The 21,566-nt window shown below is 43.6% G+C and overlaps 1 protein-coding gene and 1 long non-coding RNA gene across 2 annotated transcripts in view; one reads left to right on the forward strand and one right to left on the reverse strand.

The window, feature by feature from the left end:
- LOC139173994 (IgGFc-binding protein-like) overlaps window positions 1–21,566 on the forward strand; it is an 842,349-nt gene that overhangs the window by 743,254 nt on the left and 77,529 nt on the right. The gene's annotated exons all lie outside the window — the stretch shown is intronic.
- Window positions 7,735–21,566, reverse strand: part of LOC139174186 (uncharacterized) — a 31,255-nt gene continuing 17,423 nt past the window's right edge. The window contains exon 3 of the long non-coding RNA XR_011560322.1: window positions 7,735–7,911. This is a non-coding gene — a long non-coding RNA (uncharacterized lncRNA). The remainder of the gene's footprint in view (window positions 7,912–21,566) is intronic.

Here is a 21,566-nt window from a genome sequence, read left to right on the forward strand (position 1 = left end):
AGGAGGAGGAGAAAGAAGAAGAGGAGGAGGAGAAGGAGGAGGAAGAGGAGGAGGAGGAGGAGAAAGAAGAAGAAGAAGAGGAGGAGGAGGAGGAAGAGGAGAAGGAGGAGAAGAAGAAGAGGAGGAGAAGGAGGAGGAGAAAGAAGAAGAAGAGGAGGAGGAGGAGGAAGATGATGAGGAGGAGAAGACAAAGAAGAAGAAGAGGAAGAGGAGGAGGAGGAGGAGAAAGAAGAAGGGGAGGAGGAGGAGGAGAAAGAAGAAGAAGAAGAGGAGGAGGAGGAGGAGAAGAAGAAGAGAGAGGAGGAGAGAAGAAGAAGAAGAGGAGGAGGAGGAGGAGGAGAAAGAAGAAGAAGAAGGGGAGGAGGAGGAGGAGAGAAGAGAAGGAGAAGAGGAGGAGGAGGAGAAAGAAGAAGAAGAAGAGGAGGAGGAGGAGGAGGAGAAAGAAGAAGAAGAGGAGGAGGAGAAAGAAGAAGAGGAGGAGGAGGAGGAGAAAGAAGAAGAAGAAGAGGAGGAGGAGGAGAGAAGAGAAGAAGAGGAGAAGGAGAAGAGGAGGAGGAGGAGGAGGAAGAAGAAGAAGAGGAGGAGAAGGAGAAGAAGAAGAGGAGGAGGAGGAGAAAGAAGAATAAGAAGAGGAGGAGGAGGAGAAAGAAGAGAAGAAGAGGAGGAGGAGGAGAAAGAAGAAGAAGAAGAGGAGGAGTAGGAGGAGGAGAGGAGGAGGGAGGAGAAAGAAGAAGAAGAGGAGGAGGAGGAGGAGGAGAAGGAGAAGAAGAGGAGGAGGAGGAGAAGAGGAGGAGGAGGAGGAGGAGGAGAAAGAAGAAGAGGAGGAGAAGGAGAAGAAGAAGAGGAGGAGGAGAAGGAGGAGGAGAAGAAGGGAGGAGGAGGAGAAAGAAGAAGAGGAGGAGAAGGAGGAGGAGGAGAAGGAGGAGGAGGAGAAGGAGAAGAAGGAGAAGAGGAGGAGGAGGAGGAGGAGAAGGAGGAGGAGAAAGAAGAAGAAGAATAGAAGGAGAAGAAGAGGAGGAGGAGGAGGAGAAGAAGAGGAGGAGGAGGAGGAGGAGAGGAGGAGGAGGAGGAGAAGAAGAAGAAGAAGAAGAAGAAGGGAGGAGGAGGAGGAGAAGGAGGAGGAGAAAGAAGAAGAAGAGGAGGAGGAGGAGGAGGAGAAGAGGAGGAGGAGGAGGAGGAGGAGAAGAGGAGGAGGAGGAGAAGAAGAGGAGGAGGAGGAGGAGAAGGAGAAGAAGAGGAGGAGGAGGAGGAGGAGAAAGAAGAAGAGGAGGAGGAGAAGAAAGAAGAAGAAGGGGAGGAGGAGGAGAAAGAAGAAGAAGAAGAGGAGGAGGAGAAGAGGAGGAGGAGAAAGAAGAAGAGGAGGAGGAGGAGAAAGAAAGAAGAGGAGGAGAAGAAGAAAGAAGAAGAAGGGGAGGAGGAGGAGAAAGAAGAAGAAGAAGAGGAGGAGGAGAAGAGGAGGAGGAGGAGAAAGAAGAAGAGGAGGAGGGGAAGGAGAAGAAGAAGAGGAGGAGGAGGAGGAGGAGGAGAGGAGGAGGAGGAGGAGAAAGAGAAGAGGAGTAGAGGGATCGAAGGCGGTTGGAGGGCGTTGCAGGAGGCTGAGATTCTGGTGATCGGGGCAGGAGGAGGAGAAGAAGAGGAGGAGGAGAAGGAGAAGAAGAAGAGGAGGAGGCGGAGAAGAAGAAGAAGAAGAGGAGGAGGAGGGGAAGGGGGAGAAGGAGGAGGAGAAGAAGAGGAGGAGGGGGGAAGGGGAAGGAGGAGGAGGAAGAGGAGAAAGAAGGAGGAGGAGGAGGAGGAGGAGGAGAGAATAGGTTGACGCCTTTGGAGAATAGATTGACACCTTCTTTGTGGCAACTCTTGAGATATTGAAACACTGCTATCATGTTCCCCCTGGCCCTTCTTTTCATTAAACTAGCCATGCAACCATTCTTCATATGTTTTAGCCTCCAGTCCCCTAATCCTCTCTGTTGCTTTTCTCTGCACTTTTTCTAGAGTCTCAAAATCCTTTTTTGCATCGTGGTGACCAAAACTGAATGCAGTATTCCAAGTGTGGCCTTACCAAGGCCTTATAAAGTGGTATTAACACTTCACATGATCTTGATTCTATCCCTCTGTTAATGCAGCCTAGAACTGTGTTGGCCTATTTTGGCAGCTGCCGGCTCATATTTAAATGGTTGTCCACTAGGACTCCAAGAAGAACCACATTATAATGGAATATACGTAGTAGATAAATTGGTGCATAATCCAAACCAATTTCAGAATTATCTGTTAGACCACGATGAATTCCTGCCGAGTCCCATCAGATAACAGGAATGATCCATATTCAATTTTTCAAGCTATCAAAACTATACCTTGATATATATATATATATATATATATATATATATATATATATATATATATATATATATATAGTATATATATATATATATATATACCGTCATATATGACGGTCTTGGTATATTCGTGTTTCTTCCCGTGTAGAATTTGGAAATTTCTGGCGACGTTTCGACGAGGGTCCCACTCGTCATCTTCAGGCTGGTGTTTCTGTCCTTGTTCTAGGGCGAACACAGCAAGACCTGAGCTGCCTTCCTTCTATAAATACTGGTGGCTGGGTGTGGTTTGATGGCTCAGCAATTGCCTGCTGTGTAGAAACTTCCTGGTGAGTCAGTGGGGTAACACCTGGGGGCGTTGATGTGACTGAGGTATGCTGATTAGTTAATGGTTGTGGATTAGGCGTGATATCCTGAGTAGTTGGAGCTTGCAGGCTACTTGATTGTTTTGCAATGTGTGTTCTGAGTCTGGTTTCAGTTTCTATGGCTGGGATACATTTGAGGGCTGGTTTCCAGATGTCTGGTAGGTGGGAGGTATCATCCCGCTTGTTCATATTTTGGGGATGTTTTTCTATCTCGATGGCTTCCATGATTATTCTTTTGCTGTAGTGTTCGGTTTTGGAAACCCAAATATACCAAGACCGTCATACCTGTACCTGTGAAAATCTATGAAAACATATATATATATATATATTGCTCAGGACCTGACCAAAAGTGCTGCATAACTCACCAGCTGGCACATTCTGTCTTCACTTAGGGAAAGTTTTGTTTCGGGAAGAAACTACAGGTCACGGATTTAACCTACCTGCTGCGAATTCACCTCTTTATCCTTAGGATTTGGAAAGAGGATCTGGCTGAACCAACCAGGGATATTTCTGTCCTACCCGATGGAGGCAAATGTAGGAGAGGGGGAGAAAAATCACTTGGGACCCACATTTACATCAGAAGCTGCACATGTGGAATTAGCAGATAGTGTAAGTTATTCTGCATTGATTAACTCATTCTGCAGTCTCAGGTTACCTGGGAATAAGCCTCCTTGAACACACTCAAATTTACATTTGAGAAAATATGCATCTGCTCGCATAAGTGTGACGGCGACTTTACTTCCCTAGAGATGTCAAGATGTCCTAGACTACTGCTCATCTGTCTGGAACCCATACCACATCTCGGACATCAACACCCTTGAAAATGTCCAAAGATATTTCACTCCTCCACTCGAAACAGAACACCCTACGAAAATAGACTAACAATCCTGGGCCTAGAAAGCCTAGAACTACGGCGCCTAAAACACGATTTGAGTATTGCCCACAAGATTATATGCTGCAACGTCCTACCGGTCAATGACTACTTCAGCTTCAACCGTAACAACACAAGAGCACGCAACAGATTCAAACTTAATACAAACCGCTCCAAACTTGACTGTAAAAAATATGATTTCAACAATCGAGTTATCGAAGCATGGAACTCATTACCGGACTCAATTGTGTCAACCCCTAACCCCCAACATTTCTCCCTTAGACTCTCCACGATTGACCTCTCCAGGTTCCTAAGAGGCCAGTAAGGGGCGTAGATAAGTGCACTAGTGTGCCTTTCGTCCCCTCTCCAATTGTCTTTCCTTTCTCTCACTTATCATATATATTTTCTTTCTTTCATATATCCTCTCCTCTAAGTTCACTTTTACCCTTATATATTGTTGTGGTTAGCTCTGGCCCAGCTCCTGCCCCAAGGACTGTGGATGTGGGGGAGACATCCACATGCTGCAGGCATAGTTCCCTCTAAGCTGAGCAGTGAGCAATCGCTCACTTAAAAATCATCATCAACTCAGAGTTTTCCAAACCTGCCCAGAAGCCGAGAGGGAAAGAGTGAGAGGGAAGGAGAGAGAGAGGAAGAGAGGAAGAGAGAGAAACAGATAGAAAAAAGAGAGGAAGGAAAAGAGAAAGAAAAAGAATGGGAGTAAGGAAGAGAGAAAGAAAATCAAAATCTAGTTTGAAACTAGCTCAACTATTTAAGTGGCATTTTGATATTGATAGAGTTGCCCTATTATGAGCTCACTGTTATAGACACACAGTACAGTATTTTATTTTGAAATTCTCTGAGGCAAAACAGGGTGGGTTTTTTATTTGTCTGTTTGCTTATTTATTTATTTAATATTTCTGTGCCGCCCAGTCCCGAAGGGACTGCCGCTCAGACACTATACTTTTCCGCGCCCCCCCCCAAAAAAAATTAGAGGGAACACTGGCTGCAGGCCTGTTTTGCCCCTGGTGGAATCTGATGATGAAGGCTCCTCTGATCAAGAAGACATGAATGACAGAAAGGAGGAAAGTGTGGCAGACAGCTCAGAAGGAGATCAATTATCTAGCTCCTCCTTGGATTCAGAACAAGAGTTAATGATACAGCCACGCATGCCGAGAGGGATGCATAGGCAACAACAACTGAGAAATTATTATCAAAGAAAATGAGGCCACCTGTGGTTGGGTGGGGCTGTGGTAATTAGTGAGGCTGCTATAAATAGCAGTCTGTGGGTTTGGCCATTGTGAAGGATTATCTAATCGTTGTGTTTCATGACTGCTTTACTGACTTTGACCTTTTGTGTGCTGATTTTTCCCCACTTGGAAACTAAACCAGAGCAAAGTGTGTTTCACTTTGTGAAAGAAGAAGGACTGTGAATTGCCTCACAGCTGCAAGCTAAGTATCACAGAACTGATAAGGGACTTGTACAAATTACCAGTTTGGTTGGAGACGAGTGCTCTTTGCTATACCAAAAGAGGGCTTAGGTTAAGTGAATTTTCATTATAAAGAACATTGTTTTGAGTTTTCAAACGTGTGTGTGTCTGAAATTTGTACCTGTGAATTTTGGGGAGGAGTCTACCAGAGAGCCCGACAGAACATATGTATAACTACATGCTTATTTTTCTTCCTATGTATTTGTGTATTGGACAAATGAATGAATAAAATAAATAAATAAAATAAATAAAAATGTAGCCAAGCCTAGGGTTTGTGTTTAAAAATATCCGCTTTGTAGAAAACAATGGCTCTCGCTCTGCTATCCATAGATCCCTCTGCCTCAAGCAGTGAAGACGGATCTGACAGAGCTGTAAACAAGGCTGGGAACTCAAAACCACATTGGGTGGCAAGGCAGTGATATATCATTGTACCCCACAGTAAACTACACTGATGTGTTGACTTGGTCACTGAGAGTCGAGCTCAGCTCAGAGGAGATTTTAGTCGCCAGAGGGTAGTAATGCTCAGAAACTTGGCTGCTCTGGAAAAGAGCTAAATAAGGTTGGACCAGGTTAGTGCTTGAATGGTAAACCACTAATAAATCTCAGGACAGCAGGTTGGGTTGAGAAACTGAAAAAGAAAACAAAGGAAAAACCACATCTGGACTACAGGTCACTCACAATTAAGAACAGAATTTCTATTGCTAAGCAAAGGGGTTGTTAAATTAATTACCCATCCATTACCCTGGGGGGGGGATTATTGCCCCCCTTGTAGAGGGTCTGCAACTTGGGAGTCTTCCTTCATCCACAGCTGACGTTGGAACATCATCTTTCGGCTGTGGTGGGGAGGGTGTTCGCAGAGGTCTGCCTGGTACACCAGTTGTGGCCCTATTTGGACAGGGAGTCACTGCTCACAGTCGCTCATGCCCTCATCACCTCGAGGTTCGACTACTGCAACACTCTCTACGTGAGGCTACCTCTGAAAAGTGTTCGGAAACTTCAGATCGGGCAGAACGCGGCCGCGAGAGCTATTGTGGGCTTACCTAGGTTTGCCCACGTTTTTCCAACACTCCGTGGCTTGCACTGGCTGCCGATCAGTTTCCGGTCACAATTCAAAGTGTTGGTAATGACCTATAAAGCCCTACATGGCATCGGACCAGAATACCTCCGAGACCGTCTTCTGCCGCACAAATCTCAGCAGCCACAAAGGTCCCACAGATTTGACCTTCTCCGGGTCCTGTCGACTAAACAATGTCGTCCGGCGGGCCCCAGGGGAAGAGCCTTCTCTGTGGCGGCCCCAGCCCTCTGGAATCAACTCCCCCCAGAGATTAGAACTGCCCCCACCCTCCTTGTCTTTCGTAAATTGCTTAAGACCCACCTATACCGCCAGGCATGGGGGAATTGAAACATTTCCCCCAGGCTTATATAGTTTTATGTATGGTATGCTTGTGTTGTATGCTTTTATATAATGGGTTTTTAGATATTTTTCCTTCTTTTAAATATTAGATTTGTTTACTGTATACTGTTTATTATTGTTGTGAGCCGCCCCAAGTCTTCGGAGAAGGGCAGCATACAAATCTAATAAATTATTATTATTATTATTATTATTATTATTATTATTATTATTATTATTATTTCAAAACAACACAGCAAACGAGATAACTATGCTGGAATTTCGTATTTCATCACCAGTCGGGCATTTCCCAAGCACCTAGGGCTGCGTGATGTAGCGGCGAATTATGTTTGCCGATCCCAGTAAAGCGGCCTTTTGCAATTGACAGATGGAGATTTTGTCAATTCCGATGGTTTTCAAATGTCCGCTGAGATCCTTTGGCACTGCGCCCAGCGTGCCAAGTACCACTGGGACCACTTTCACTGGCTTATGCCAGAATCGTTGCAGCTCGATTTTTAGATCTTCGTATTTCACTAATTTTTCTAGCTGCTTCTCCACAATTCTGCTGTCTGCTGGGATTGCGATGTCGATGATCCATACTTTCTTTTTCTCCACAATCAGGATGATTGTTGTTGTTGTTGTTGTTGTTGTTGTTATTAATATTATTATTATTAATATTATTATTATTATTATTATTATTATTATTATTATTATTCAAAGACAGTGGTTTCCTTCCCCACCCTTGTCAAAGTTAGCAGATTTGCCCAGCGCACCCTAAGCACAGTTGGCTTGTTTGTTGTGCGGTGTATTGTGCAAAACCCAAACATGAGTTTGGGTTTAGCACAATCTGAAGTTAGTTGGGGGAAAGATCAAAAGCAACGTGAGAAAATATTGTTTCACTGAAAGAGTAGTAGATCCTTGGAACAAACTTCCAGCAGACGTGGTTGGTAAATCCACAGTAACTGAATTTAAACATGCCTGGGATAAACATATATCCATTGTAAGATAAAATACAGGAAATAGTATAAGGGCAGACTAGATGGACCATGAGGTCTTTTTCTGCCGTCAGTCTTCTATGTTTCTATGTTTCTATTTGAAAAGCAGTTTCCGTGTGTTGTGTGAATCCTGCCACTTGGTTGATGGGGATTTGAGCCTGACCAGAATCAATATTCCAAAAGAGTCTACCTCTCCTCTCATATTTGGGCACAGGAAGCAGCTAAAATTTCATGCGTAAAATTTATTTATTTATTATGTGCATATCTGCAGAAAGCAAAGTGATTTTTTGGGGAGGGTTTTTTTTTTTGGAACAGATGCATTCCACTGCAGACTGGGGGAAAAGAAAACCCCCAAACACAAATCTTTTCCCTATGGAAGCCCCAGTTTTCTCTTGCTTCACAGTCTCCTGGGCAAGGGGTAAAAAAAGGATCCCCAAGGCGTAGGCTATTCTGAATAAGTAGAGCATAAGCACCTGAAAGAAACAACAGATTTAGTTAGGTCAAGGTCAGGTGCAGATGTGAAGAATGAGAGGCAACGTGGAGGGAGACCTGAATAAGATTCTCGTTCTTCAATTGGTGTGAAAAAGATGGAATTTCAGTGTCAGTCCTTTGTCGTAATACACAAAGGAAAACCCACACTGGCAGTTACCACCCCTCCATCTACACGACTCTTTAAAAAGTAGAGGTTGAATATTACTTTATTCTACGAGTTTTTCTCATCATTCCCATCACCCACCTCCTCCCACTTATTTGTATTTGTATTTATTGGATTTGTATGCCGCCCCTCTCTGCAGACTCGGGGCGGCTAACAGCGGTAATCAAACAGCAGTATAGTCCCGTCGACTAAACAATGTCGTCTGGCGGGACCCAGGGGAAGAGCCTTCTCTGTGGGTGCCCCGACCCTCTGGAACCAGCTCCCCCCTGAGATTAGGATTGCCCCCACCCTCCCTGCCTTTCGTAAACTCCTTAAGACCCACCTCTGCCATCAGGCATGGGGGAACTAAAACACCTCCCCCTTGCCCATGTTGTTTTGTTGATTGATTGACTGTGTGCCTGTTTTTTATATATATTGGGATTGTTTTATGAAATTACTAATTTTAAATTGTAATTAGATTGGTGGGCATTGGATCTTTATTATGTACTGTTTTTTGTTATTGTTGTGAGCCGCCCCGAGTTTGCGGAGAGGGGCGGCATATAAATCCAATAAATCTAATCTAATCTAATCTAATATAACATTATAACAATAATCCAATACTAAAAATAGTTAAAAACCCATTATTATAAAAACCAATCATACATACAGACATACCATGCATAAAATTGTAAAGGCCTAGGGGGAAAGCATATCTCAATTCCCCCATGCCTGGCGGCAGAGGCGGGTTTTAAGCAGCTTACGAAAGGCAAGGAGAGTGGGGGCAATTCTAATCTCTCGGGGGAGTTGGTTCCAGAGGGACGGGGCCGCCACAGAGAAGGCTCTTCCCCTGGGCCCCGCCAAGCGACATTGTTTAGTTGACAGGACCCGGAGAAGACCCACTCTGTGGGACTTAGGACTGTATGACTGTAACTTGTTGCTTGTATCCTAAGATTTTTATTAATATTGATTGTTTCTTCATTGCTTATTTGACCCCTATGACAATCATTAAGTGTTGTACCACATGATTCTTGACAAATGTATCATTTCTTTTATGTAGGCTGAGAGCATATGCACCAAGACAAATTCCTTGTGTGTCCAATCAAACTTGGCCAATAAAATTCTATTCTATTCTATTCTTCTTTATAAACTGTTCTAAACCAATGGAAGTGCCCTGGTGATATATATTATACAGTATTTCTATTTGATTGGATTTGTATGCCACCCCTCTCCAAGGACTCAGGGCGGCTCACAGCATATATAGTAGACCTAACAATACAATAAATCCAATTTTAAAAATTTTAAAAAAATCTGAAACATTTTTTTAAAACATTCATTAACATTCACCCAAAAACTTACGCTAAAAAACATTCATTGGTCGGGGAAGATCTAATTAACTCAGGCCTGTTGACAAAGATGAATTTTTAAACTCTTTCAGAAGGCAAGGAGGGTGGGGGCAGTGCGAATTTCTGGGGGGAGCTGATTCCAGAGGGCCGGGGGCCCCACAGAGAAGGCTCTTCAGCATTGTTTGGTTGATGGGACCCTGAGGAGACCAACTCTGTGGGACCTCACCGGACACTGGATTCATGCGGCAGAAGGCAGTCTCGGAGATAATCGGTCAATGGCTGTGACCCTAATCCCTGGACTGAGTTCTTTAGGGGGGAAAGTGCCTTGGTCTTGTTTTTCACGGAAGAGGTTAAAAAGTGGGGGGGACTTTAGGACACAGTTTTAAATCCTGGAGGAAATACGGACTAGAGAAGGGGTCTCCAACCTTGGCAACTTTAAGCCTGGAGGACGTTCAACTCCCAGAATTCCACAGCCAGCAAAATTAGACTGGAGGTCTAATTTTCAAAATATATTAGAAAAGTGGAGAGGGGAGTCATTGGAATCGTGAAGGATGTAATGGAGGGGAAAGTAAACAAATGTTTTCCCTTCTACTACTATATATTATTCCTTGTTTGAATTTCCATAACCTCCCTTTGCTCATTAGCTATTAAACGTTATTAAATATGCATGCCGCCTTATGGTGGCAGGAGATTCTTGTAATTGTTATCTTCACAACAATACTTTGGATGACAATGAAAGAGAAAGATAAATTAGAATAAATAATATAAACTGTGTGTTTCCCTTCTTCCTTTTCTTTTTCCTTCCTTCCTTTTCTCCCTTCTTTTCCTCCCTTCCTTCCTTCTTTCCTCCCTCCCTCCTTCCTTCCTCCCTCCCTCCTTCCTTCCTTCCTTCCTCCCTCCTTCCTTCCTTCTTCCCTCTCTCCTTCCTCCCTCCCTCCCTCCTTCCTCCCTCCCTCCCTCCCTCCTTCCTTCCTTCCTCCCTCCCTCCCTACTTCCTCCCTCCCTCCATCCCTCCTTCCTTCCTTCCTTCCTTCCTCCCTCCTTGCTTCCTTCCTCCCTCCCTCCTTGCTTCCTTTCTTCCTCCCTCCCTCCCTCCCTCCCTTGTTCATTCGTTCGTTCCTTCCTCCCTCCCTCCTCCCTCCTTCCTTCCTTCCTCCCTCCCTCCTTCCTTCCTCCCTTCCTCCTTTCCTCCCTCCCTCCTTCCTTCCTTCCTCCCTCCTTCCTTCCTTCCTCCCCCCCTCCTTCCTTCCTTCCTTCCTTCCTTTCCTGAAATTTATTCTATCCATAATCAATACACCCTATAGTACAGCTGTGAAATCTAATTACCTTTCCTACCGGTTCAGAAGTGTGCAATTTGTGCACACACCCTCGGTTCGCTTATGTGCGTGCCACCATCACATGTGCCTTTTCACTCTCTGCACATGCTCAGCAGGCTTTGTGCATGTACAGAGGGTTTAAAAAATTAGTGGTGTCCGGGTGGGTGAGTGGAACCTCATGTGCCTCTACTATCAGTTCACTGAACCACTGGCTGCCACCGCTACCAGTACCCCCAAACTGGTCCGAAGCTGTAATATTTCATCCCTGCTATCATGCATATAGCTCCAATTATTCTCTATTTAGGCCTCCAATTGATTTTTTTCCCCTTCTCCATCAAGAATTTTCATAACTGATTTTGCACAAATATTTCATAGCAGTAAGTAATATTTTGTCTCTTGAGTCTCCGCAACCTAGTTTACAATCCCGGTCCCTTCCACTCTTCCATCACCCTTGGGCACTCTGCATCTTCCCCCAATTTGTGTGTCCTCTAGATAATGTGAAATTCAGTTCTCTGAATCCTCAGCAGTTGCCAACTAGGGAATTTTGTCTGTGGAATTCTACATTTGGAAAACACCGGTCAGGGGTGAAATGCTACTGGTTCAGCCTGGTTTGGGCATACCAGTCACAGGTGCGACCAGTGATTCGGAGAACTGGCACGAGGTTCTGCCCATCCAGCCAGACATTTGCCATTTTCTTTTCTTTTTTTAACCCTCTATGCATGCGCAAAGTATTCTGCGTATGCACAGAGGTGGGAAAGTGCACATGTGTGAAGCATGCATTTCCAAACTGATAGGGAACTTTAAGTACATTTCACCACCCATGCTGGAAATGTCTGTCCCTCAGGATAACTCCCTTGTCCCAGGAATTGTCTTTGTGTGGGTATCGGAGGAGGGTGCAGCAGTTGGATGTGCCACTGTGGTTTGGCTTCTGGATGGTGGTTGTATTTACCCAAACCCATACCCACCCCACAGACAAAATACAAACACCACCCAGAAGCCAAAACATGGTGGCATCTCCAACTGCTGCACCCCCCCCCCAACACCCACACAAAGCAAACTGACACACACCAAAAACACATAGCCAGACCACAAACTCAGAGCCAAACCAAAAGCTGGGATGTTACACCACAGACATACATTACAAAACAGCCAACTAATCTGCAAACAACTATTCAAGATGTCACCCTTAATCTGCAAACGTCAACTGCATCAACTACTCAAGGTGTTACCCCATCAACTAATCAAGATTTTAAAAAAGATAATACAAAAGATGATAAAACACAGCAAACCAACCCGCTTACAGCAATTAAACCAGCACTCCACATGCCCCCACCAATATTTATAGAAAAACAGCAGCTCCAGCCACACTTTGTTCACCCTAACATGAAGCCGAAAACACAAGCCTGAAGATGATGAGTAGGACTTCATCAAAACGTTGCCAAGATTCTATCAATCTTACACAGGAAAAGACCCGAATATACCAAGACCTACATACCTATACCCATGAAGATCTACAAAAACATATATATATATAGGATAGAATTCAAATTGGGGGAAATAGATAGGGAGATAGCTGGATAGCTGGATAGATAGCTGGATAGATAGATAGATAGATAGATAGATAGATAGATAGATAGATAGATAGATGGATGGATGGATGGATGGATGGATGGATGGATGGATGGATGGATGGATGGATGGATGGATGGATGGATGGATGGATAGATGGATAGATGGATAGATGGATAGATGATGGATAGATGATGGATAGATGATGGATAGATGGATAGAGGGATAGAGGGATAGAGGGATAGATGGATAGATGATGGATAGATGGATAGAGGGATAGAGGGATAGAGGGATAGAGGGATAGAGGGATAGATAGATGAGAGAGAGAGAGAGATAGATAGATAGATAGATAGATAGATAGATAGATAGATAGATAGATAGATGAGAGAGAGAGAGAGAGATGATAGAGAGAGAGAGAGAGATGTAGATGAGGATGTAGATATAGAGATAGATGATAGATAGATAGATAGATAGATAGATAGATAGATAGATAGATGATAGATAGATAGATAGATAGAGATAGAGATAGAGATAGAGATAGAGATAGAGATAGAGATAGAGATAGAGATAGAGATAGAGATAGAGATAGAGATAGAGATAGAGATAGACATAGAGAGATAGAGATAGAGATAGAGATAGAGATAGAGATATATAGATGATATAGATATAGATATATATATTAGAATTCTTTATTGGCCAAGTATGATTGGACACACAAGGTATTTACCATTAGTGCATATGCTCTCAGTCTACATTAGAAAAAAAGATACATTTGTCAAAATAAATCAGATTCATACTCCTTCCTGATTTCTAAAATTTCTGTAGTTTCAATCAAGGCTTTCATAATCTGAGTCTGTGGGGACCACCAAAGCTTTCTATAACAAAAGTTACCATCAAATTGCAGGGTTTTTTTTTTTTTAAAGGAGTGGAGATTAAACATACGAGGGTTCATCGTGTTCTCTTTCTTCATCCATATGGTTGAATTTAATTAAAACTCAACTAAAACCCAGATCTGCTTTTGCCCTGACCCTGCCAACCCTCTTCATCCAGCACCTACCCATTTTGGTGAGTACACCCCCACCCACTCCCAGCAACTACTCAGAAATGATGTACGTGCTTAGTTCTGTACATCCCTAGCCATAAATGGTGAACTGTCCTAAATAAAAGTAGCTCTTTCTCTCTTTGTCCTTCCTTTAAAATATTGCAAAACTGCCAGCCAACCTTCCTCCTCCCTTTCGTTTGCCTTTCTAAATTGAGTTTGCCCATTCTCCTCTGCTTCTCTTTTCCAGCTGTGCATTTTCTAGGTTGTAAAAGCATCTTCAAAGCTCACCTTCTCTCAAAGCTGTCCCAGTTACATGCAGCACCCTATATGTGGGGCTGATGTAGGGCTGCAGTCCAAAATTGGAAGGAAGGAGGGAAGAGAAAGAGAGAGAAGGAGAGGGAGGGAGAGAAAGAGAAAGGGAGGGAGGGAGGAAGGAAGAGAAAGAGAGAGAAGGAGAGGGAGAGGGAGAGAGAAAGGGAAGGAGGGAGGCAGGGAGGAAGAGAAAGAGAGAAAAGGAGAGGGGGAGAGAGAGAGATAAAGGAAGGAAGGAAGGAAGAGAAAGAGAGGAGAGGGAGAGAGAGAGAGAAAGGAAAGGAGGGAGGGAGGAAGGAAGAGAAAGAGAGAGAAGGAGAGGGGGAGAGAGATATATAAAGGGAAAGAGGGAGGGAGGAAGAGAAAGAGAAAAGGAGATGGGGAGAGAGAGAGAGATAAAGGGAGGGAGGAAGGAAGGAAAGAAGGAAGGGAGGAAGGAAGAGAAAGAGAGAGAAGAGAGGGGGAGAGAGATATATAAAGGGAAGGAGGGAGGAAGAGAAAGAGAGAGAAGGAGAGGGGGAGAAAGAGAGATAAAGGGAGGGAGGGAGGAAGGAAGGAAGAGAAAGAGAGAAGGAGAGGGAGAGAGAGAGAGAAAGGGAAGGAGGGAGGGAGGGAGGAAGAGAAAGAGAGGGAAGGAGAGGGGGAGAGAGAGATATAAAGGGAAAGAGGGAGGGAGGAAGAGAAAGAGAGAAGGAGATGGGGAGAGAGAGAATAAAGGGAGGGAGGAAGGAAGGAAAGAAGGAAGGGAGGAAGGAAGAGAAAGAGAGAGAAGAGAGGGGGAGAGAGATATATAAAGGGAAGGAGGGAGGAAGAGAAAGAGAGAGAAGGAGAGGGGGGAGAGAGAGATAAAGGGAGGGAGGGAGGGAGGAAAGAAGGAAGGAAGAGAAAGAGAGAGAAGGAGAGGGAGAGAGAGAGAGAAAAAGGAGGGTGGGAGGAAGGAAGAGAAAGAGAGATAAGGAGAGGGGGAGAGAGAGATATAAAGGGAAGGAGGGAGGGAGGAAGAGAGAGAAGGAGAGGGAGAGAGAGAGAGATAAAGGGAGGGAGGGAGGAAGAGAAAGAGAGAGAAGGAGAGGGGGAGAGAGATATATAAAGGGAAGAAGGGATGGAGGAAGAGAAAGAGAGAGAAGGAGAGGGGGAGAGAGAGAGATAAAGGGAGGGAGGGAGGAAGGGAGGAAGGAAAGAAGGAAGGAAGGAAGGAAGAGAAAGAGAGAGAAGGAGAGGGAGAGAGAGAGAAAGGGAAGGAGGGAGGGAGGAAGAGAAAGAGAGAGAAGGAGAGGGGGAGAGAGAGAAATAAAGGGGGGAGGGAAGGAAGGAAGGAAAGAGAAAAGAAAAGAAAAGAAAATATTTCACTAAACAGCAGTGAATTGGACTTTGCTTCTCCTGTGCTAATCCTATGAAACTCTGACTTCCTCTTTGGATCAACACTGCTCAGCTTGAGGACTAGTAGTCAATTTTTACAAAGGCCAGAGGAGTTTGCATTTGACTGCAAAGTTAATTTCATTTTTTTAAAAACAAATACATGAATCAAAGCTCAGCTAGCGTTTGAAATTCATACTTTTCCAAACGTTGCAATGCAGTTCGCCAAGAATTACTTGAAATTTTTAATAGGAAAAGATCTGTGCAGAAATGCATATATTCATGAAAATAATGTAATGTTTGTTATATTAGAAAGAACTGTCTGCAAAAAAATGAATGTTCCACAAAGGTGTAAGCAAATTTTGCAATAGGCAGCAAAATACAGGCACATTTTAATGCGGTATATTCTCAAAAATGAAAAACATAGTGAAATTGTCATGTTACCGCATCAAAATGAAAGCAAGGTATTTCGTAGTTAGATTATGTCCTCAAATTCTAAGTGTATTTTTGAAATAAGTGGTAATTTCAGGGGAAATTTTTGTTAAGGGGAAGGATTTTTTTAAAATAGAAAAAAAGGTGCAAGAGAAAACGTTTACTTTCACTTTTTATGCCATCATCCAATTTTAGTTTTAAAGTGGGGTGGTCACCTTTGAGTGACACTCAGTTTTTGTCTATGTAATGTTTCTCCTTTAATACCCTTAACCTTGTTCTGGGCTAAACCACACGTGGTCATTTCAGCTAATTCCTTGGCCAGCATATATGCAATTTAAAAACAAACAAACCCAAGATTTAAATTAAACAAGTGTAGCCCATTATGGGAACGCAACTTTCAGGTTTGTAAGAGTTTTGGTGAAACACGTTAGGAACAATAATCTATCAGTCTCTGTTGTGGTTAGCTCTGGCCCTGCTCCTGCCCCAAGGACTGTGGATGTGGGGGAGACATCCACATACTGCAGGCCTGTTTTGCCCCCCTTTCCCCCCCCCCCGTGGAATCTGCTGATGAAGGCTCCTCTGACCAAGAAGACATGAGTGACAGGGAGGAGGAGAGTGGGGCAGACAGCTCAGAAGGAGATCAATTATCTCGCTCCTCCTTGGATTCAGAACAAGAGTTAATGATACAGCCACGCATGCGGAGAGCGATGCATAGGCAACAACAACTGGGAGATTATTATCAAAGAAAATGAGGCCATCTGTGGTTGGGTGGGGCTGTGGTAATTAGTGAGGCTGTTATAAATAGCAGCCTGTGGATTTGGCCATTGTGGAGGATTATCTGATCCTTGCGTTTCGTGCCTGCCTTGCTGACTTCGACCTTTTGTGTGCTGATTTTTCCCCACTTGGAAACTAAACCAGAGCAAAGTGTGTTTCACTTTGTGAAAGAAGAAGGACTGTGAATGGCCTCACAGCTGCAAGCTAAGTATCACAGAACTGATAAGGGACTTGTACAAATTACCAGTTTCTTTGGAGACCAGTGCTCTTTGCTATACCAAAAGAGGGCTTGGTTTAAGTGAATTTTCATTATAAAGAACATTGTTTTGAATTTTCAAACGTGTGTGTGTCTGAAATTTGTACCTGTGAAGTTTTTGGGAGGATTCTACCAGAGAGCCCGACAGAACAGTCCCTTGACTGATGCCCGAAATAATTTAGTTTATTTATTTTATTAGTATTCCAACTTTCCTTTGTACAACCTCAGGTAGCTCCTGCCTCATATTTTCTCAACAACAACCTTGAGAGGTGGGCTGGGTTGAGGCAGAAGGATTGGCCCAGAGTAATCCAGCCAGTTTCTGTGCCTAAGGAAGAATTAGGGCTTACAATGGATTCCTAATCCCGTTATTTAATCATTCAACCTACTTTTCTCATCCATTGCAATTTGAGGGCCTGGGAGTTGCATCAATACATCTTAAAGGTACCAAGGAGAATGGAGTGGAATAGGAATAGGAATATTTCTACAACACTCCATGGCCTGCATTGGTTGCTGATCAGTTTCCGGTCACAATTCAAAGTGTTGGTTATGACCTTTAAAGCCCTACATGGCATTGGACCAGAATACCTCCGGAACCGCCTGCTACCACTCGTATCCCAGCGACCGATAAGGTCCCACAGAGTTAGCCTTCTCCGGGTCCCATCGACTAAACAATGTCGTTTGGCGGGCCCTAGGGGAAGAGCCTTCTCTGTGGCGGCCCCCCGGCCCTCTGGAATCAACTCCCCCCAGAGATTAGAACTGTCCCCAACCTCCTTGTCTTTCATAAACTACTCAAGACCCACCTATACCGCCAGGCATGGGGGAGTTGAGACACCTTTCTCCCAGCTTTTTTATATTTTATGTTTGGTATGTATGTGTTGTTTGGTTTTTAAATATGATAGGGTTTTATATGCTTCTTTTTAATATTAGATTTGTTTCGCTATAATATTGTTTTTTATTATTGTTGTGAGCTGCCCCAAGTCTTCGGAGAGGGGCAGCATACAAATCTAATAAATTATTATTATTATTATTATTATTATTATTATTATTATTATTATTATTATTATTATTAATAATAATAATAATAATAATAATAATATTATTTGTTCTGTCTGGGTCACTCCGGAAGCCAAGACCAACTCAAAAAGAGAAGTCAGACACACCGATAAAAGGCAAAGGCAGTTTATAAAATTCAAGAAAAAACACAGGTAACAGAAAATGTCCTTACAAACAGGAAAATGCTGTATCTTCAGATATATCCACACAGGCAAAAGTCCATGCAGCAATACAAGATTCTTGCTGCCAATACGAGGCTGTAGATAGCAGACCTACACCTCCCACGGGTCTTCCAAACTGCTGGGCCACAAGCCCGGAACAGAGACGCCGAGAACAAAGCAGGACACCGTAACTCCAATTGATAACACTCCATATGGCTTCAAGGGCTTGCCTGCCTTTTAAACCCTGCTAAGGAGGACCACACCCAAGCCCAGCTGTTCCTAATTCAGTGCTGATAATACTTCTTTAATTGCTCCTTTCTCTGATCTGAACGTCTCTGTCGCATGTCAATGACGGCTTGTGCTTCATCACCTAATGACTCCAAGCTACTGGCTGGGGAGAGCCCCCCCCCCCTGGGGCTCTCATGCTGTTCTCCTTCATCCCATTCCTGATTTTCCTCTCCCCCGTCCGACTGTTCAGCCCCCTCCTCTTCGCTGTCATCCTCCTCCGGGCATGGAGCCAGCAGAGACACAGCCGGTCCCTGAGCAGCCTCAGGCTGAAGCACAACAATTATTATTATTATTATTATTATTATTATTATTATTATTATTAGGAATAGGAATAGGGTGTAATGGAATGGAATAGAACAGAACAGAATAATGGAATGGAATACAATACAATACAATACAATACAAGTTGGAAGGGTCCTTGGAGGTCTTCTAGTCCAACCCCCTGTTTAAGCAGGAAACCCTACACCACCTGAGACAAATGGTTACCCAATCTCTTCTTAAAAACTTCCAGTGTTGGAGCATTTACAACTTCTGGATGCAATTTGTTTCAATGATTAATTGTTCTAACTGTCCGGAAATTTCTCCTTAGTTCTAAGTTACTTCTCTCCTTGATTAGTTTCCACCCATTGCTTCTTGTCCTGCCTTTGGGTTCTCAGGTGGAGAAACCTCCTGCTAGAACAAAGTGGCTTATTTTCTGCTGACAATAATCGGAGTCAATTCTAGAGACCAGATAAGATCCAGAAATGCCCACTCCTCTCTGCTCGATCCCTTCCCACCCCTTCCCCAAGTTGGCCAGAGAATCTATCCAGCGATCAGGATAGCTGATACAAGCTGTGAATGCCTGGAAACACCAGTAAAACAAGGCATAGAAACACAGAAACATAGAAGATTGACGGCAGAAAAAGACCTCATGGTCCATCTAGTCTGCCCTTATACTATTTCCTGTATTTTATCTTACAATGGATATATGTTTATCCCAGGCATGTTTAAATTCAGTTACTGTGGATTTACCAACAACGTCTGCTGGAAGTTTGTTGCAAGGATCTACTACTCTTTCAGTAAAATAATATTTTCTCATGTTGCTTTTGATGTTTCCCCCAACTAACTTCAGATTGTGTCCCCTTGCTCTTGTGTTCACTTTCCTATTAAAAACACTACCCTCCTGAAACTTATTTAACCCTTTAAAATGATGAAGTTCCTTGCAGGAAAGGAGCCTGCTAGGTGGGGCACAGCCAAAGTGTCACGAGGACTAGAACCCTGCCAGGATACCTTCGCCCGATTCTTGCCCGCTCTCTCGTGCAATATCTATTTTTCTCCTAACCCTTCTCGTTTTAACACCTGGCAATATATTACCATCATTTTTACATCGTTTTACGATTGACTGCCCGGTCGTGATTGGGTACGAGTGTCGGGGGGGGGAGAATGAGAGGGGGGGGGTTCTTGCCTTCTCATCGGATGGTAAACCATAAGCAAGCGCCTGTCACTTTCGTATCCCACAGCGTCCTGCACCGCATTATGTGCAGCTATAACAATAACCGTAAAGATGATTGCAAAGCTGCCCTCGGGGGCCCACTTGAACCAAAAGGTTGGGTTGTAAATTGAAAAGAAAAGAAAAGTTGGTGGAAGAGATTTTTAAAAATCCATCCCATCTCACTCTCTTACTCACCCAGAGCAGGGCTGATTCAGCAGGAGAGCTGTCCGTCACTGGGCGGAGGGACCTTTTGCAGGCAAGTCAGAAACTTTTTCCTACTTTTCTCTTCGGCTCTTCCAGGACAGAAAAAGAATCAACCTGAATGTTCCCAGCCCACCAATCTGCACCCTCTTCCCACCCTTGGTTTCAGCTCTCTAATACAGATAGAAATATAGAAACATAGAAGACTGAAGGCAGAAAAAGACCTCATGGTCCATCTAGTCTGCCCTTATACTATTTCCTGTATTTTATCTTAGGATGGATCTATGTTTATCCCAGGCATGTTTAAATTCAGTTACTGTGGATTTATCTACCACGTCTGCTGGAAGTTTGTTCCAAGGATCTACTATTCTTTCAGTAAAATAATATTTTCTCATGTTGCTTTTGATCTTTCCCCCAACTAACTTCAGATTGTGTCCCCTTGTTCTTGTGTTCACTTTCCTATTAAAAACACTTCCCTCCTGGACCTTATTTAACCCTTTAACATATTTAAATGTTTCGATCATGTCCTCCCTTTTCCTTCTGTCCTCCAGACTATACAGATTGAGTTCATTAAGTCTTTCCTGATGGATGGATGGAGGGAGGGAGGGAGAGAGAGAGAGAGAGAGAGAGAGAGAGATAGATAGGTAGATAGATGAGAGAGAGAGAGGTGGTATATATATATATATATATATATATATATATATATATATATATATATATATATATATATAGAGAGAGAGAGAGAGATAAATAGATAGATAGATTAATTGATTAATTAATTAATTAATTAATATTATCAGCTATTATGGTTTAGGCATGGTTTGTTTGGGTTGTATGATTGCTTTTTATTATAAGGGTTTTTTAAAACTGTTTTTTAAAAAACATTGCATTTGTACACTGTATATTGTTTGTTGTGAGCCACTCCGAGTCTTCAGAGAGGGGCGGCATACATACAAATGTAATAAATTATTATTATTAATTATTAATTAATTAATTAATTAATAATACAAACCCCCCCCCCCCCCAGAAAACAAAAAGAAAAACAATCTTAAGTCACTTCTTTTCGGTGCCTTTGAATGGTCAACTTTGAGTGGTTACTAAACAAACTGGCGTAAGTCGAGGACCACCTGTTATGTTTTTTCCAACAACGGCACATTCCATCCAATGCCAACAAGGTAGCACTATTACACACACAAACACACACACATACACACCAGGATTCCCTCTTTATCCTTTTAATTTGCCATTTTTTCTCCCTTCCCTTCTGCCCATCCCATGTTACCGCCAGCCGCGATGGCTGCGAGGCCCACGGAGGAGACGCCCCATCTGGAGCCAGTCCTGTCCCCTGCCTTCCCTGCAGCGAGGACAGTTCTCGGCCAGGCTGTTCCAGCCTGGGAAGCAGATGGGGGACCAGGCGGGCGCACCGTCCATCACGCCGGCTGTCATCTGTCTATGAAGGCATTTCAACAGGAAGCAGGCCACCAGCAAAGCGGACCGAGGCGGGAATAAGCAACCTGAGTGCCGGAGGAGAGCGGAGGAAAGAAGACAAGGGGGACCCTGTTGTGTGAGCCCTCCGGTGTCTCCAAAGGGCTTCTTTCTCTTCGAGAAAAGAATTCCTTTGTCTATTCTTCTCTCAAGGATTGAGAATTTCTTGCCTCTTTCTCTGAGCCGTGTTTTTTGATCCTACTTTATCTGAAAGCGAGCAGATTCCTCCAATTTTTTCACATGTAATCTTGTTTAATTGAATTATCTAAGAACCAGGAACTGGTTAGAAGATGGTAATTATGCCTCGGTTGTACATAATTAATAAGTTTAAAGCAAGCGAGGTAAAATTCATATTTGGCGTTATCGTCACGTATGCGTCTCTTTCTCCGCACCCGCCGCCTTCTCCTTTTTCCTTCCTCTCCTCCTTCTATTATT

Source organism: Erythrolamprus reginae, chromosome 11, assembly GCF_031021105.1.
Source record: "Erythrolamprus reginae isolate rEryReg1 chromosome 11, rEryReg1.hap1, whole genome shotgun sequence".
Taxonomy (NCBI): Eukaryota; Metazoa; Chordata; class Lepidosauria; order Squamata; family Dipsadidae; genus Erythrolamprus; species Erythrolamprus reginae.